The following is a 17,053-nucleotide window of genomic DNA, read 5'->3' as shown; positions in this document are numbered from 1 at the left end:
TCACGCTCCTCTGCCTGTGGAATTCTCCAGGCAAGGATACTGGAGTAAGTTGCCATTCCCTGCTCCAGGGGATATTCCTGACCCGGGTCTTGGTGATTGAACCCAGGCCTCCTGCACTGCAGGCAGATTCTTTACCATTTGAACCACCAGGGAAGCTTGCTCTTATCTATTTTACATGGTATATTTTAAAATAACATAAAAATAAGTTAATTGCATAGCTTTTAGAAGCAAACACTATTTTTTAAAAAACGGGAACAAACCAGAGAGCCAAGAAATAGATCTACATAAATATAGTCAACTGATCTTTGTCAAGGAAACAAAGGTAATACAATGAAGCAAAAATAGTCTTTTCACCAAATGTTGCTTCAACAACTGGACATCGACATGCAAAAAAAGGAAGATGAACCTAGATACAAATCTTACACCCTCCACAAGAATTAACTCAAAATAGATAACAGATCTAAATGTAAAACCTAAAACTTTAAAACCCCTAGAAGATTACATAAGAAAAACCCTACATGAACTTTGGAATGGTAATGACTTTTTAATTTTCTCAAACATGGCATGCTTCATGAATTTGCATGTCATCCTGGAGCAGGGGCCATGCTAATCTTCTTCATATCATTCCAGTTTTAGTACATGTGCTGCCAAAGCGAGCATGGCAATAGCTTTTAGATGCAATGCCAAAGGCACAGCCCATGAAAGAAACTGATAAGCTGGACTTCATCAAAATTTAAAAATTCTGCTCTTTGAAAGACATTATCAAGAAAATAAGACAAACCACAGACTGGGAAAAAAATATTTGCAAAAACCACATCTGACAAAGAACAATTATCAAAATAGACAAAGAACTTCTAAAACTCAACAGTAAGAAAACAAACAGGCTTCCCCCAGTGGCTCAGACAGTAAAGAATCTGCCTGTAAAGCAGGAAACACCAGTTCAAGCCCTGGGTTGGGAAGATCCCCTGTAGAAGGGCATGGTAACCCACTCTAGTATTCTTGCCTGGAGAATTCGCTGGACAGAGGAATTGTGGGCTACAATCCATAGGGTAGCAAAGAGTTGGACACAACTGAGCAACTAACATTTTCACTTTCAAGAAAACAACAACGTGATTAAAAAAAATGAGCCAAAGACCCTAACAGAAAACTCACTAAAGAAGACATACAGATGGCAAATAAGCATACAGAAAGGTACTCTACATCATATGTCATGAGGAAAATGCAAACTAAAACAACAATGAAATATCACTACACACCTATTAGGATGGCCCAGAACACTGAGAACACCAAACGCTGGACAGGATACAGGACAACAGAACTCTCATTCACTGCTGGTGGGAAAGCAAAATGGTTCAGATACTTCGGAATACAGTTTGTCAGTTTCTTACACAAAGTAGACGTTTTCTTACTGTATGATTCAACAATCACACTGTTTGGTATTTACCCAAAGGACTTAAAAGCATGTCCACACAAAATGTGCACTTAGATGTTTGCAGCAGCTTTATTCATAATTGCCAAAATGTGGACGCAATCAAGATGTCCTTTAGTAGGTGAATAGATAAAGACACTGTGCTAGGTACATTCAGACAATGGAATATTATTAAACACACACACACACACACAGAAATGAGCTATCAAGCAATGAGAAGACATGGAGATAACTTAAATGCATGTTACTAAATGAAGGAAGTGAATGTGAAAAGGTTACACATTGTATGATGCCAACCATATGATATTTTGGAAAAAGGAAAACTATGGAAACAGTAAAACATTTCAGGGGTTGATGGAGAGGAAGAGTGTGATGAATATATAGCAGAGGGAAGATTTATAGAGCAGTGAAAACAACCTATGTGATACCATAATGATAGGTACATGTTATTATGCATGCACGCTAAGTCACTTCAGTTGTGTCCTACTCTTTATGGCCTTATGGACTGTAGCCCACCAGGCTCTTCTGTTCATGGGATTCTCCAGGCAAGAATACTGGAGTTCCTCCAGGGGATCTTCCTGACCCAGGGATCGAACTCACATCTCTTATGTCTCCTGCATTAGCAGGAGGGTTCTATAGACTAGTACCACCTGTGAAGCCCCATGTGTTATTATACTTTTGTCTAAATCCATAGAATGTACAACACCAAGAGTGAACTGTAATGTTCTAATGTAAACTACGAACTTTGGGTGATAATGATATGTTAATGAAGGTTCATCAATTGTAACTAATGTATTTACTCTGGTGAAGGACACTGATAATGAGAGCCTATGCATGTGTGAGGGCAGAGGGTACGTGAGATATCTCCACCTTCTCTGTTAATTTGCTGTGAATTTTGAACTGCTTTGAAAATAAATAAATAAATGAAGTGTTAGTTAAAAGAAATAATAATACATACAAAGCCAAATCAGAGGACGTGATTGGATGTTTTAAAATGAATGGCTATGGTAACACACTTTTCCAGTGGTCATGTATGGATGTGAGAGTTGGACTGTGAAGAAAGCTGAGCACCAAAGAATTGATACTTTTGAACTGTGGTGTTGGAGAAGACTCTTGAGAGTCCCTTGGACTGCAGGGAGATCCAACCAGTCCATTCTGAAGGAGATCAGCCCTGGGATTTCTTTGGAAGGAATGATGCTAAAGCTGAAACTCCAGTACTTTGGCCACCTCATGCGAAGAGTTAACTCATTGGAAAACACTTTGATGCTGGGAGGGATTGGGGGCAGGAGGAGAAGGGGACGACAGAGGATAAGACAGCTGGATGACATCACTGACTCGATGGACGTGAGTCTGAGTGAACTCCGGGAGTTGGTGATGGACAGGGAGGCCTGGCATGCTGCAATTCATGGGTGGCAAAGAGTCGGACACGACTGAGCGACTGAACTGACTGATGGTAATACACAGTAAGAATGTGACATTTGGTCAAGAAAATGAAGGAAAAGACGGAATGAACCATACAGCTGTCAGATCCAAAAACATTCTGGGGAATTCCCTGATGTCCCAGGGGTTTGGACTGCATGCTTCCACTGCTGGGGATCCAGGTTCAATCCCTGACCCTGGAACTAAGTTCCCTCAAGCTGTGTGATGCAGTTTAAAAAAAAAAAAAAAAAGTAAGTAAAAGGAAATACATTCTGGACAGAGGAAGCAGTTAATGCAAAGTCAAAGAGGTGGGAACATGCTGGCATCTTGAGCAACAGCAAGAAACGCAGTGCATCTAATAACGAATGAGCAAATGAGAGTATAAAGTGATGGAGTAGGAAAGATAACAGTCCAGATCATATAGGACTCTATATGACCTTTATGATACGTGAGGCCTTTGTCAAGATGAGGAAGCTTTCTTTTACTCCAGGTCTACTGGGAGTTTTTTTGTTTGTTTGTTTTTAGCCATGAATGGATATTGAATTTTATACAATATTTTTTCTGAATAAAATATGGATGCTTGTGTTGTTTTTCTTTTTATTCTGCTTATGTGCTGAATTATAACCATTTGTGCTTTTGTAGCTTTTTTATTAAGTACAGTTGATTACAATGTTGTGCTGGTTTCAGGTGTGCAGCATATATATGTATATATGGGCTGAGGAAGCAGTTAATGTGTATCTATACATACATACATTCTTTTCTCAGATTCTTTTCCACTATAGATTCTTACAGGGTATTGAATATAGTCCTCTATGCCATACAGCAGGACCTAGTTGTTTATCTGTTTGTATACAGTAGTATGTATCTGCTAATTCCAAGCTCCTTATTTATCCCTTCCTGCTTTTCCCCTTTGGTAGCCATGATTTTGTTTTCTCTTTCTGTGAATCTCTTTTTGTTTTATAAATAAGTTTTTTGTATCATTTTTAGATTCTACATATAAGTGATGTCATATGGTATCTTTTTCTGACTTACTTCACTCAGTACAAAAAGCTCTAGGTCTATCTGCATTGCTGCAAATGGCATTATTTCATTTTTAATAGCTAAGTAATATTCTACTGTATATATGTACCACTCTTCTTATCCATCTGTTATTCATCTGTTAACAGATATTTAGGCTGCTTTCATATCTTGGCTATTGTAAACAGTACTGCTGTGAACATTGGGGTGTGTGTATCTTTTCAAACTAGAGTTTTCTCTTTTCTGGATAAATGCCTACCTGGGAGTAAGATTGCTGGATCATATGGTAACTCTATTTTTAGTATTTTAAGGAATTTCCATCTGTTCTTTATAGCTAGCCATTGTTTTTTTTTTCTTTTTCAATTATTTTAATTGGAGGATAATTACTTTACAGTATTGTGATGGCCGTACATCAACATGAATCGGCCACAGGTATATATGTGTCCCCCTCCAATCTGAACCCCTGTCCCACCTCCCTCCCCCATATCCCTCTGGTTTGTCTCAGAGCACCAGCTTTGGGTTCCCTGCTTCATGCATCAAACTTCCACTGGTCATGTATTTTACATATGGTAATGTACATGTTTCAGTGCTAATTGATTTTTGAATGTTGAAACTGTCTTCCATTCCTGGGAGAAACCCTATTTGGTCATGACATATATTTTCTTTTTATATATTATAGAATTTATTTTGTTTAAATTTCTTGGTAACTTTTATCTATGTTCACAGGAATTACTGACTGTAGTTTCTTATAGATAGTGTATCATGTTTTATCTAAATTGATAGGCCTGCCTTTTAGATGCAATGCAATTATTGATGTAGTTGTATTTCAGCCTGTCATCTTGCTTTCTGTTTTTTATTTGCTACCTCTGTTATTGATTCTATTTCCCACCTTCTTCTGCATTAATTATTATTTATTTATATTTTTATCTCTACTACTGGTTTAATGATTATGCCACTTTTTCAAAATTTTAGTGAATTTCTTAAGATGAACAATAAGCATTTTTAACTCAGTACCATCAAGTATTTTTACACCATTCATATATACTTCCATTACCTCTTCCCCACCCTTTGAACTATTTTTCATACTTTTTACTTCTACATGCATAATAAACTCACAGTTATTTTGTTACTAATTTGTCTCTAAAATCAATTATCTTTTAAAGAGTTTAATGTTAAATTTCCATCATACTTCATATTCCTCTGTCTGAGAAATTTCTTTCATGTATCTTGACTTATAGGTCTCTGACAATAAATTCTCTTGATATTTGAAAAAATATTTATTATGCCTCCATTTTTGGAAGATATTTTCACTAAATATAGAAATCCAGCTGGCACTGTCTTTTTTTTTTTCCCCCAGCATTTTAAGTATTCCTGTTCAGCTATCTTCTGTCTTGTAAAATCTTTGATGAGATATCTGATACATTTCTTACCTTAACTCCTCTCTATATGCCTTCCTTCACACATTCCCTCATAGGCTCCTTTTAAATATTCTTTTTATATTTATTTTTTAGCAGATTGACTATGATGTGTCAAAGGGTGTGAGGTTGTTTTCATTACTATTCTTCATTTTGTTTTGATATCTGTATTGCTTATGGCTATCTGACATATTGGATCTGTGGTTGCCTGTATTTCATTTATACTGGAAAATGTAATATATAACTCCTTGTCCCTCCCTGCACTCCTTGATTTCTCACCTGTCTTTGGATCAATTTTCTGGGCTCAAATCCTTATTTTTTATATACAGGCCAAATACTGGATTTAAAAATATAAATTCAGCCTCTACTTAGGTATTCCAACCTCACCCATCTTAGTATAATTGCTTTTTGAGTCTTAGCATACGATGCACAGTTTGGCAGATTCTTTTGCTCTGCAAAGAGGATCTTGTCTACATGTTAATGTAGACATCTCAATTACTTCTATAATTGCCAAGACTGGGGAAAAAAAGGTGGGGGTTGGGGGGGGGATGATGAATCATGCCCTAGACATAAAATCTCCCACCTGCAAGTGACACCCATTACTTCCACCCATTTTAAGTCCCTTGGCCTGCAAGGAGATCCAACCAGTCCATTCTAAAGGAGATCAGCCCTGGGTGTTCTTTGGAAGGAATGATGCTAAAGCTGAAACTCCAATACTTTAGCCACCTCATGAGAAGAGTTGACTCATTGGAAAAGACCCTGAGGCTGGGAGGGATTGGGGGCAGGAGGAAAAGGGGATGACAGAGGATGAGATGGCTGGATGGCATTGCTGACTCAATGGACGTGAGTCTGAGTGAACTCCGGGAGTTGGTGATGGACAGGGAGGCCTGGCATGCTGCGATTCATGGGGTCGCAAAGAGTTGGACACGACTGAGCGACTGAACTGAACTGAACTGGACTGAAGTCACATGGCCACACCTAACTTTAAGAAATGCCAAGAGGAGAAATTTTTGGTAAAAAACACTAATAAACAAAATATTAACTGCTTTTTTTCTAGAAGTTACAAAGACTAATGATTGAAATTTTCATCATTAGCCTTTTCTGATAGCAATAATAAGTAAATATATGCCATATACTTCCTAGTCACTCAGCAGTAAAGTATCCTCTTGCCAATGCAGGAGATGTAAGAGACTCAGGTTTGTTCCCTCGATTGGGAAGATCCCCTAGAGAAGGAAATGGCAACCCACTCCAGTATTCTTACCTGGAAAATTCCATGGACAAAAGAAGCTGGTGGGGTACAGTTCATATGGTGACAAAGGAGTCAGACACAGCTTAAAGACTAAACAACAACAACCACGAATATACAATATTATTTTCAATATTTAGTCAGATAGCATTATAGTAACTATTATGCCCATATTCCTTTATAAATAAAAAACATTTCATTTTCTTGTCTTCTGTATATTCCAAGATTTTATAGGGAATTTAGTTATCTCTGGGATCTGTACTTTTTCCATCCATAATTTTTCCTTTCTTTGGGAGGTCATAAATACATGCCATTTGGATCTAGCCTGTATTATCAGATAATTTTAATTTCTTAATTATCTATTCTGGCGAAACAGTTTTCCTTCAGTGTTTATTTTTCCTGCCCTGAGAACTCTTTGCTTCTGGTGTTTGTCTCTCTGCCTTCCTCTGTCAACACAGAAGCAGGCAAAGCTTTCTGGGAGTTGGCAATGCCTCCATCTGCTGCAAATCCATTTCTCTTGCCATGTTTTATTGCTACAGTTCCCAGGAAACAGTTGTTAAAGAGCCATACTCTGACTGGGACTGGAGGTGCAGAGGGTAAGATTAACATTTTCTCATCAAACCAGAGTACTGCTCTGTGTCAGGGAAGAGATGCATCATTTGACCACTGGAACCTGTTTTGACAGGCTCCTCCTTTAAGAAGAAAGTGTCGGAATTGAAAAGTTTACTGAGGAAATGTACACTCCAGTTCATCTTTAAGTACTATGAGATTTAAGATTTATTGGGCTTCGTCCTTCAGCCTTCATCTTGGATTCCATTTTAGCATTTGCAGGGCTTATAATAAATTAGCTAATTCTTCACTACACACCCACCTCATTTCAAATAGGCTTGCCATCCACTCTTGTATATATGTCAGTCACCTCCCTCACAATATTAGCACTTTTCATTTGGTGACTTATCACTCCCAGTCCAGTCTTTTTCCACTACTATATAGATAGAGGGCAAACTTAACCTTCAGGGATTATTTGACATCATTTATCTTGTCATACTTCCCATTTCCTCCCTGTGTATTTACTCCACATCATTTGGTTTCCTATTTCAAACCAGAGGAACACATGACACTTTTATTTCTTAGCTGTTTCTCAAGAGGGCACTTTAGCTGATTTTCCAGAGATTGGAGAATAATTTACAGCAGAATAGTATATTCATCCTAAGACCCAAAGTAATCTAATGGTTTGGTTTTGTTTTTTTATTGTTTGTATAATTGGATGAGATGGAAAAACTTCAAAATATTGTTTCTAAAAAAATGTACAATGACAGTGATGAAAGATGAACAAAAGTTCAGATTAAATATACAAGGTATATGTACATTATTTTTAAATTCATTTTAATCTAATTTTTATAACAATTACATCATATTTTTTAGCTTTCAGTCTCAGAAGTGCTTGAAAACTACTGGAGAATTGCATATCACCTTGGACTCCTTCTAGGACAATGGTTCACCTCATAAAAATATATGCAAAACCATTTCACTGGTTTGTTCCTTTTCTATGAGCATGACTTCATTAAAGCACTACACTGTGGAGCATCACCCCTGACTTCACAGCTTGTGTGGCTTCTACCTCGTGCAGGTACTCAGAAAGTCATCTTTCTCCCAACAAATTTTTTCAGTGGTGAGTGAAGAACATGCTGACTCCCTCCATCATGGTGAACCTGCATATGAGCCTTGAAGGGATTCTTCGCTTCCCTGGTGGCTCACATGGTAAAGAATCTGCCTGCAATGCAGAAGACCCAGGTTTGATCCCTGGATAAGGAAGATCCCCTGAAGAAGGGAATAACAACCCACTCCAGTATTCTTGTCTGGAGAATCCCTTGTACAAAGGAGACTTGTGGCCTACAATCTGTGAGGTCTCAAAGAGTAGGACACAACTGGTCACTCAACCATGTCCGACTCTTTGTGACACCATGGACTGCAGCATGCCAGGCTTCTCTGTCCTTCACCATCTCCCAGAGCTTGCTCAAACTCATGTTCATTGAGTAGGTGATGCCATCCAACCATTTTGTCCTCTGTTGTCTTCTTCTCCTCCTTCCTTCAGTCTTTCCCAGCATTAGGGTCTTTTCTAATAAGTTGGCTCTTAGAATCAGGTGGCCAAAGTACTGGAGCTTCAGCTTAAACATCAGTCCTTCCAATGAATATTCAGGGTTGATCTCTTTTAAGATGGACTGGTTGGATCTCCTTACTGTCCAAGGGACTCTCAAGAGTCTTCTCCAGCACCATGTTCAAAAGCATCAATTCTTCAGCGCTCAGCTTTCTTCACAGTCCAACTCTCACATCCATACACGACCACTGGAAAAACCACAGCTTTGACTAAATGGAACTTTGCTGGCAATATAATGTCTCTGTTTTTTTAATACACTGTCTACATTTCGCACAGCTTTTCTTCCAAGGAGCAAGTGTCTTTTAATTTCATGACTGCAGTCACCATCTGCAGTGACTTTGGAGCCAAAAAAACCTACAGTCTCTCACTGTTTCCATTGTTTCCCCATCTATTTGCCATGAAGTGATGGGACTGGATGCCATGATCTTCACTTTTTTAATGCGGAGTTTTAAGCCAGCTTTTTCACTCTCCTCCTTCACCTTCATCAAGAGGCTCCTTAATTCCTCTTCACTTTCTGCCATACGGGTGGTGTCATCTGCATATCTGAGGTTACTGATATTTCTACCAGCATTCTTGATTCCAGGTTGTGTTTCATCCAACCCAGCATTTCTCATGATATCCTCTGCATAGAGCTTAAATAAGCAGGATGACAATATACAGCCTTGACGTACTCCTTTCCCAATTTGGAACCAGTCCATTGCTCAATGTCCAGCTCTAACTGTTTCTCCTTGACTGCATATAGGTTTCTCAGGATAGCAGGTGAGATAGTCTGGTATTCCCTTCTCTTTGAGAATTTTCCACAGTTTGTTGTGATCCATGTAGTCAAAGACTTTAGCATAGCCAGTGAAGCAGAAGTAGATGTTACTCTGGAATTTTCTTGCTTTTTTGATGATCCAATAGATGTTGGCAATTTGATTTATGATTCCTCTGTCTTTTCTAAATCCAGCTTGAACATCTAGAAGTTCTCAGTTCACATAATGTTGATGCCTAGCTTGGAGAATTTTTCCTTTAGGAATTCACTCAAAATTTAAATTCTCAGGTATACCTCTCTTACCATGCTTTAAAGTAGCTAAACTCCATTTCCCATGAAAAGCCCAAGCCCCACCACCATCTCCCTATGCTGCTTCTTTTTCTTTTTTTGCATTATATTTATCATCATCTGGGTCAGTTCACATCTTTCTGGAAGCAGGCACAGAGAAAATGTTAGAAGCACAAAGAGTTTATTGGGGTATTTCTGTGGAAGATAAAGGAGAAAAGGAGCAAAAGCAGGTGAGCTTCAGTGGAGGTCTGACAGGTGTAGGAGAAGAGGGAAGAAGAGAGAGGACTTAGCAAGAGCCTCAGGTAAAGTGCAACCCTGAAAAGTTCTTGACCAGCCCAACAGAGAGCTCCAGAGTAAAGATATCTTGTTAGAGGAGTGCTGAGTGGACACAAGTGGGGGTGCCCTACTCCTTCAATTGCCTAGTCATTGACTTGAACTGTGCACTCATGGCTCTAGGGTGGATTCCAAGGGCACTGTTTCTAGAAGCTCTATGCTGACTGCACTTTCTGCAGCAGGTTTTCTCTTGAAGGGATATCCTAGTGACACATCCAGGGCTGCCACACCTTCTGAGTGGGCATGATGTATTTATTACATTTTCATCTGTCTTTCTCACTAGCACCTAATTAGATACTCAAATATATATATATATATATATATATAAAATATATATATTGTGTATATAATATATATGGTATATATAAAATATGTATTGTATATATATAATATACATATATATATTGTCAACTACAGATTGGCACTTACCAAGAGAATTGCCAATGACTGAACAACAAAGGCATTTGCCACCTGCTTCTACGGAGATTGAACCCCAGGCTGCTATAGCTAAAGATCTTCAACAATCCCTGAGGGAGTTCAGGGTGGAGTGAGGCACTCTGTGCTCTAGGGAGCCTGGTGGGACAGGTCTTCAGATCAGTTCAGTTCAGTTGCTCAGTCGTGTCCAACTTTTTGCGACCCCATGAATCACAGCATGCCAGGCCTCCCTGTCCATCACCAACTCCCGGAGTTCACCCAAACTCATGTCCATTGAGTCAGTGATGCCATCCAGCCATCTCATCCTGTCGTCCCCTTCTCTTCCTGCCTCCAATCCCTCCCAGCATCAGGGTCTTTTCACTCTTCGCATGAGGTGGCCAAAGTATTGGAGTTTCAGCTTCAACATCAGTCCTTCCAATGAACACCCAGGGTTGATCTTTAGAATGGACTAGTTGGATCTCCTTTCAGTCCAAGGGACTCTCAAGAGTCTTCTCCAACACCACAGTTCAAAAGCATCAATTCTTCAGCGCTCAACTTTCTTCACAGTCCAACTCTCACATCCATACAGGACCACTGGAAAAACCATAGCCTTGACTAGATGGACCTTTGTTGGTAAAGAAACATCTCCGCTTTTTAATAATGCTATCTAGGTTGGTCATAACTTTCCTTCCAAGGAGTAAGCGTCTTTTAATTTCATGGCTGCAATCACCATCTGCAGTGATTATGGAGCCCAAAAAAATAAAATCTGACACTGTTTCCACTGTTTCCCCATCTATTTCCCATGAAGTGATGAGACCAGATGCCATGATCTTCGTTTTCTGAATGTTGAGCTTTAAGCCAACTTTTTCACTCTCCTCTTTCACTTTCATCAAGAGGCTTTTTAGTTCCTCTTCACTTTCAGCCATAAGGGTGGTGTCATCTGTGTATCTGAGGTTATTGATATTTCTCCCAGCAATCTCGATTCCAGCTTGTGCCTCTTCCAGCCCAGCGTTTCTCATGATGTACTTTGCATAGAAGTTAAATAAGCAGGGTAACAATATACAGCCTTGATGTACTCCTTTTCGTACTTGGAACCAGTCTGTTGTTCCATGTCCAGTTCTAACTGTTGCTTCCTGACCTACATATAGGTTTCTCAAGAGGCAGGTCAGGTGGTCTGGTATTCCCATCTCTTTCAGAATTTTCCACAGTATATTGAGATCCACACAGTCAAAGGTTTTATCATAGTCAATAAAACAGAAATAGATGTTCTGGAACTCTCTTGCTTTTTTGATGATTCAGCGGATGTTGGCAATTTGATCTCTGGTTCCTCTGCCTTTTTTCTGGTTCCTCTGCCTTTTCTTGGAGAAGGCAATGGCATCCCACTCCAGTACTCTCGCCTGGAAAATCCCATGGGCGGAGGAGCCTGGTGGGCTGCAGTCCATGGGGTCGCGAAGAGTCAGACACGACCAAGCGACTTGACTTTCACTTTTCACTTTCGCGCATTGGAGAAGGAAATGGCAACCCACTCCAGTGTTCCTGCCTGGAGAATCCCAGGGACGGAGGAGCCTGGTTGGCTGCCATCTATGGGGTCACACAGAGTCGGACACGACTGAAGCGACTTAGCAGCAGTAGCAGCAGCTGCCTTTTCTAAAACCAGCTTGAACATCTGGAAGGTCTTCAGTTAGTTGGGTGTTTTTAGGAACAGATTTTAGACTTCCCTGGTGGCTCAGATGGTAAAGATTCAGCCGACAATGTGGGAGACCCAGGTTCAATCCCTAGGTTGGGAAGATCCTCTGGAGAAGGAAAAGATTTCATGATCGAAGCCCTTGCATGTCCTCATATCTAGAGAAGCACTAAATCCCTTCACGGTGACATCAGATCCTCATGACTAACAAAAACCCTTTTGTAAAATGACTGTTTCATGGTATTGAACTCCCCATTCACCAAAATCTTATATATTGACTTCCCCCCACTGCTGCTTTGGAATAGTCTCTCACAGCTATCTGAGATGATGCTTCCCAGGCTGCAGTACTCATTTTGCCCCAAATAAAACTAAACGCACATCTCTCAAGTGAAAGTGAAAGTGAAGTCACTCAGTCGTGTCCAACTCTTTGCAACCCTATGGACTGTAGCCAGCCAGGCTCCTCCATTCATGGGATTTTCCAGGCAAGAATACTGGAGTGGGTTGCCATTTCCTTCTTCAGGGGATCTTCCCAACCCAGGGATCAAACTCTGGTCTCCCACATTGCAGGCAGACTCTTTACCATCTGCTGGTGGGACAGATCTTGTACATCCTTTTTTTAGTCAACTACATATATATATATACACATATATAGTACTCAAATATAATACACACACATATATAGAGTTGTTGTTTCAGTCCCTAAGTTGTATTTGACTCCTTTGCAAGTCCATGGATTATAGCCTGCCAGGTTCTTCTGTCCATGGAATTTCCCAAGGAAGAATATTGAAGTGGCCTGCCATTTCCTTCTCTGGGGGATCTTCTAGACCCAGGGATCAAACCCACATCTCCTGAATTGGCAGAAAGAATTTTTTTTACCACTGAGCCACCAGGGAAGCTATATATAAATATATAGCTTCTGTGTATATATACACACACATATATACATACATACATATATATGCATATATGTTAGATAAATACATGAATAAATGAATGAAATGAGTCTAGTAGAAAGTCATTATTAGTGAAATATGTCACACCATAATAATTATTCATTGCATCATGACTAATTTAACATCTGGTTATTTTTATAAATAAAATAAATGTTGAAAAATATCCTTTATTACAATAGATTTTGAGTTTCTTTAAGACAGATATTCAATATTTTTGTATTCCTACACATCACTTGATATAAACCCTATAAAGTTTAACAAATGTGGAAACTAACAAATAATATTTCAAAATGGCAATGAAAATATCCCTTGCTTTTTAAAAATTCAAGTACCAGCCATAACTTTGTGGTTTTGAATTCCTGTGTCATATTTATTTTTATGAGTAATACCATAAGATTTCACAGCTTAAGGTATATACTGGATCAATGGTAGAAGCCGTCTCTCCAAACTGGATGCAATATTACATCATATATACACAAGTAATTGAAGAGCAAAATGGCAATTTCCCTCTTAAAGGAAAATTAAGCCTCTGGAGGGTAATGTGCTTAAATAGACAAATAGACTTAGGAAGTGACTTTAATCATATTGCACGTGGATTACACAGTAAAGAAGTATTACTGATGGGATTCAAGGTCTCATACTTTTGAGCCAGTTGTGTTCAATTAAACTGGGCTTCTTGAGAAGAGGAAGTGATAGATATCAGTAAGATGCCTATGGGGAGGTTTCAGAGTCACCGCACCTCGAGAATTCATGGATAAATAGTGCACTGGCCTTAACCAAAGAGATAAGGATTAAGAATGGAGTTGAAAGCTGAACTGTATATTTGTAGGCTGAGCACTGCAAAGTTCAACTATAAAGAGGGTTCTGTGTAAGAACAGATGTACAAAGAAATGATATAAAGCAAGGCTCTAGAACTCCAGGCTCTGAGACTAACAGGGAACTCATCACCATAAGGAAAGCATAAACAAATCATTCCTAAAGTACATTATGTTCCTGCTTTTATAGTGAATGATGAAGAAACTGAGAATGCAAATGAATAAGTTTATTGACATGTTCCAATCTCCTACAGATAGTTCTTTATACATTTAATCTATAACAAACTTGGGTATTAAAAAGCCGAGTCATCAATTTGTCATCAATCAGTTTTGACAAATGTCCATATAGTCAAAGTTATGGTTGTCCAGTAGTCATGTAGAGATGTAAGAGTTGGGCCTTAAAAAAAAGGCTGAGCACTGAAAAATTAATGCTTTTTAATTGTGGTGCTGGAGAAGACTCTTGAGAGTCCCTTGGACAGCAAGGAGAGCAAACCAGTCCATCCTAAAGGAAATCAACCCTGAATATTCATTGGAAGTACTGATGCTAAAGCTGAGGCTCCAATACTTTGAACCATCTGATGCAAAGAGCCAACTCATTCGAAAAGACCATGATGCTGGGAAAGATTGAGGGAAGGAGGAGAAAGGGGTGACAGTAGATGAGATGGTTGGATAGCATCACCAATTCAGTGGACATAAGTTTGAGCAAACTCAGGGAGATAGTGAAGGACAGAGAACCCTAGTCCATGGAGTTGCAAAGAGTCAGACACGACTAAGTCACTGAACAACAACATACACTGAGTTAACCTTTAACTTATATATGAGATTCTAGAAAGAAACAAAACCAGTAAGACATATATAAACATATATAAGGTAGGATTTGTCATAGGAATTGACTCACATGATTTTGAAGGCTGAGAAGTCTATGGTTTTCCATCTGCAAGCTGGAGAACCAGGAAAGCTGGTAACATAGTTCCAGTCCAAACTGAAAGCCCTAAAAACCAGGGGAGACAGTGGCATACATCCTAATCAGAGTCTGAAAGTCAGAGAACTAGGAACACAGATGTTGGAGGTCAGCAGGTAGATGTCTCAGCTCAAGCAAAGAGCAAACTCTCCCTTCCTCTGCCTTCTTGAGTTCTATTCAGTCCTCAATGGATTGTATGAAGCCCACCCACATTGGGGAGGGTAATCTTTATTTAGTCTACAGATCTGAATGCTATTCTCTGCTGGAAACACCCTCACAGACACACCAAGAAATAATGTTACACCAGCTATTTGGGCATCCCTTAGTTTGGTCAAACTGATACATAAATTAATCATCATAACTTGTAAGATGTCATTTTCTTGATAACCCAAATGTTCTAAGGTTTATAATGAAAGATTCCACTTAATTGCTTATATTAATTAATTTAAATGCACATTTAAGAAATTCACTTTTTTAAAATGTTTTAAAATATCGATGTATTCTTTTAAATGAAAACGACGGAAATTTGCCGACAAGATTTTACTATCTATACCCATAGCTTTTTCTTAAAAATAAAGCACACATGTAAAGTTTTCCCTCAAACCTAAAGACAAAATAAAGTAATTTCAATTCAGATTATTTGCATTTTATAATGACTTTAGTCATTTGGAAAGTCTAACATTGGAAAACTTCTTCCCTCATTAAATGCACTTTTTCCTGAGACATATTTAATATACTATTTAAGGCATATATCTTCAATTTTTAGCTTTGTCTACCATGAATAATAGTATCAGCTGAATTCCATTCCATCTCTGCCTCAGGCACACTGTGAATTTGAAGTCCTTGCAATTTCTCATTCTCTTTAAGTTAAAAATGAACTTAAAATGTCATAAGAATTTCAAACCTAGGTAGAAACTGTCTAGCCTAGTACCAATGGTTCCACTATGTCTTATGAAAGATTCATCTAGAGATAGCTCATAAATTATTATTATATGTCTGTGATTTAAAATATCACACTTTTAAAAATAAAAGTTAACAATTAAGTAGAATTGCAGAAAATCTTTTATACTCTTTTTTGGGTACTAATTTGAGCAATCTTCATTTGGGGCAGATGGAGGTAAAAGAAGATGATTTTTAAAAATCCATTATATTGTACATGTAAGTTCAAAACTCTTACTCGTATTTTATGAAATTATTTTGAAAAAAATTAACTACAGAAGCAATACCTACATTTAATATGTTGCCAATTGGTTAATATGTTATCATATAAAAACTAAAAAAAAAAAACAAATATCTAAGGTCCCCATATGTAAATTAGCAAGAAACACTGGTACAAATTAAGAAATATAGATTAAAACAAAATTTGTGGGGTATATTTAGTATCACCAGCAGTTATATAAATGGAAATGAGAGTAATTATGATGTCATATTTTGCTAGGAACAAATTAGGAATATAATTAGGAACAGTCAAAACTCTGGGCCAGAAAGTCAAATGCCAATGAAGAGAAAAACCACTACACCTCTTAGAAATTAGTTCACTCCTGTTGCAGACAATCAAGTGGAAAAGATAGCAAACTACATTAAGTCCCCTACATACGAACCTTTGAGTTTTGAACTTTCCAGGATGCTGAAGTGAGTTCTCATGTCCAGTCACGTAAGTTAGTTCATATGTCTTGCATCCATTGTCTCACGCAGGCATCCTCTACAGTGGCCATGCGTCTGTGTACTTTACTGTACAGTATGATGCAGAGTATGACAGTGCACTATCTTTATTTCAAGCCCAGGATGTCTAGAAGCAAATGTAAAGGCAGTGGTGATATAGCTGGGACTACTATATTGTTCAAGGTAAAATTTAAAACATTTTCTTTAATTTTTGTTTGCTTTTTATGTATTGTTTCTGTGAAAAGTATTATAAACCTATAACAGTACAATACTATATAGACAATTATGTTAGTTGGGTACCTAGGCTAACTTTGAAGGACTTACCAAAAAGCTGGACTTAGAAACTTGCTTTCAGAATGGAACTCATTCAACTGTAGGGAACTTACTGTATATTGTCTGCTCTGGTGACAATAAAAATAGTTTTCAAAATACACATGTACATGGAAGACAAAATTGGATTTGATAAAAATGAAAATATCAAATGTCTATAAAGATTGTTCTAGGACGG

At 38.3% G+C, this 17,053-nt stretch overlaps 1 non-coding gene across 1 annotated transcript; it reads right to left on the bottom strand.

The window, feature by feature from the left end:
- Positions 1–553: 553 nt before the first annotated feature.
- LOC138989422 (U6 spliceosomal RNA) lies at positions 554–660 on the bottom strand. The gene has a single exon (XR_011465723.1). It is a non-coding gene; the product is annotated as a U6 spliceosomal RNA (small nuclear RNA).
- Positions 661–17,053: the final 16,393 nt, after the last annotated feature.

This window comes from Bos mutus, chromosome 1 (assembly GCF_027580195.1).
Source record: "Bos mutus isolate GX-2022 chromosome 1, NWIPB_WYAK_1.1, whole genome shotgun sequence".
Classification (NCBI taxonomy): Eukaryota; Metazoa; Chordata; class Mammalia; order Artiodactyla; family Bovidae; genus Bos; species Bos mutus.
Note: the sequence above shows the minus strand (reverse complement) of the source record. Positions and strands in the feature narration are given on the sequence as shown.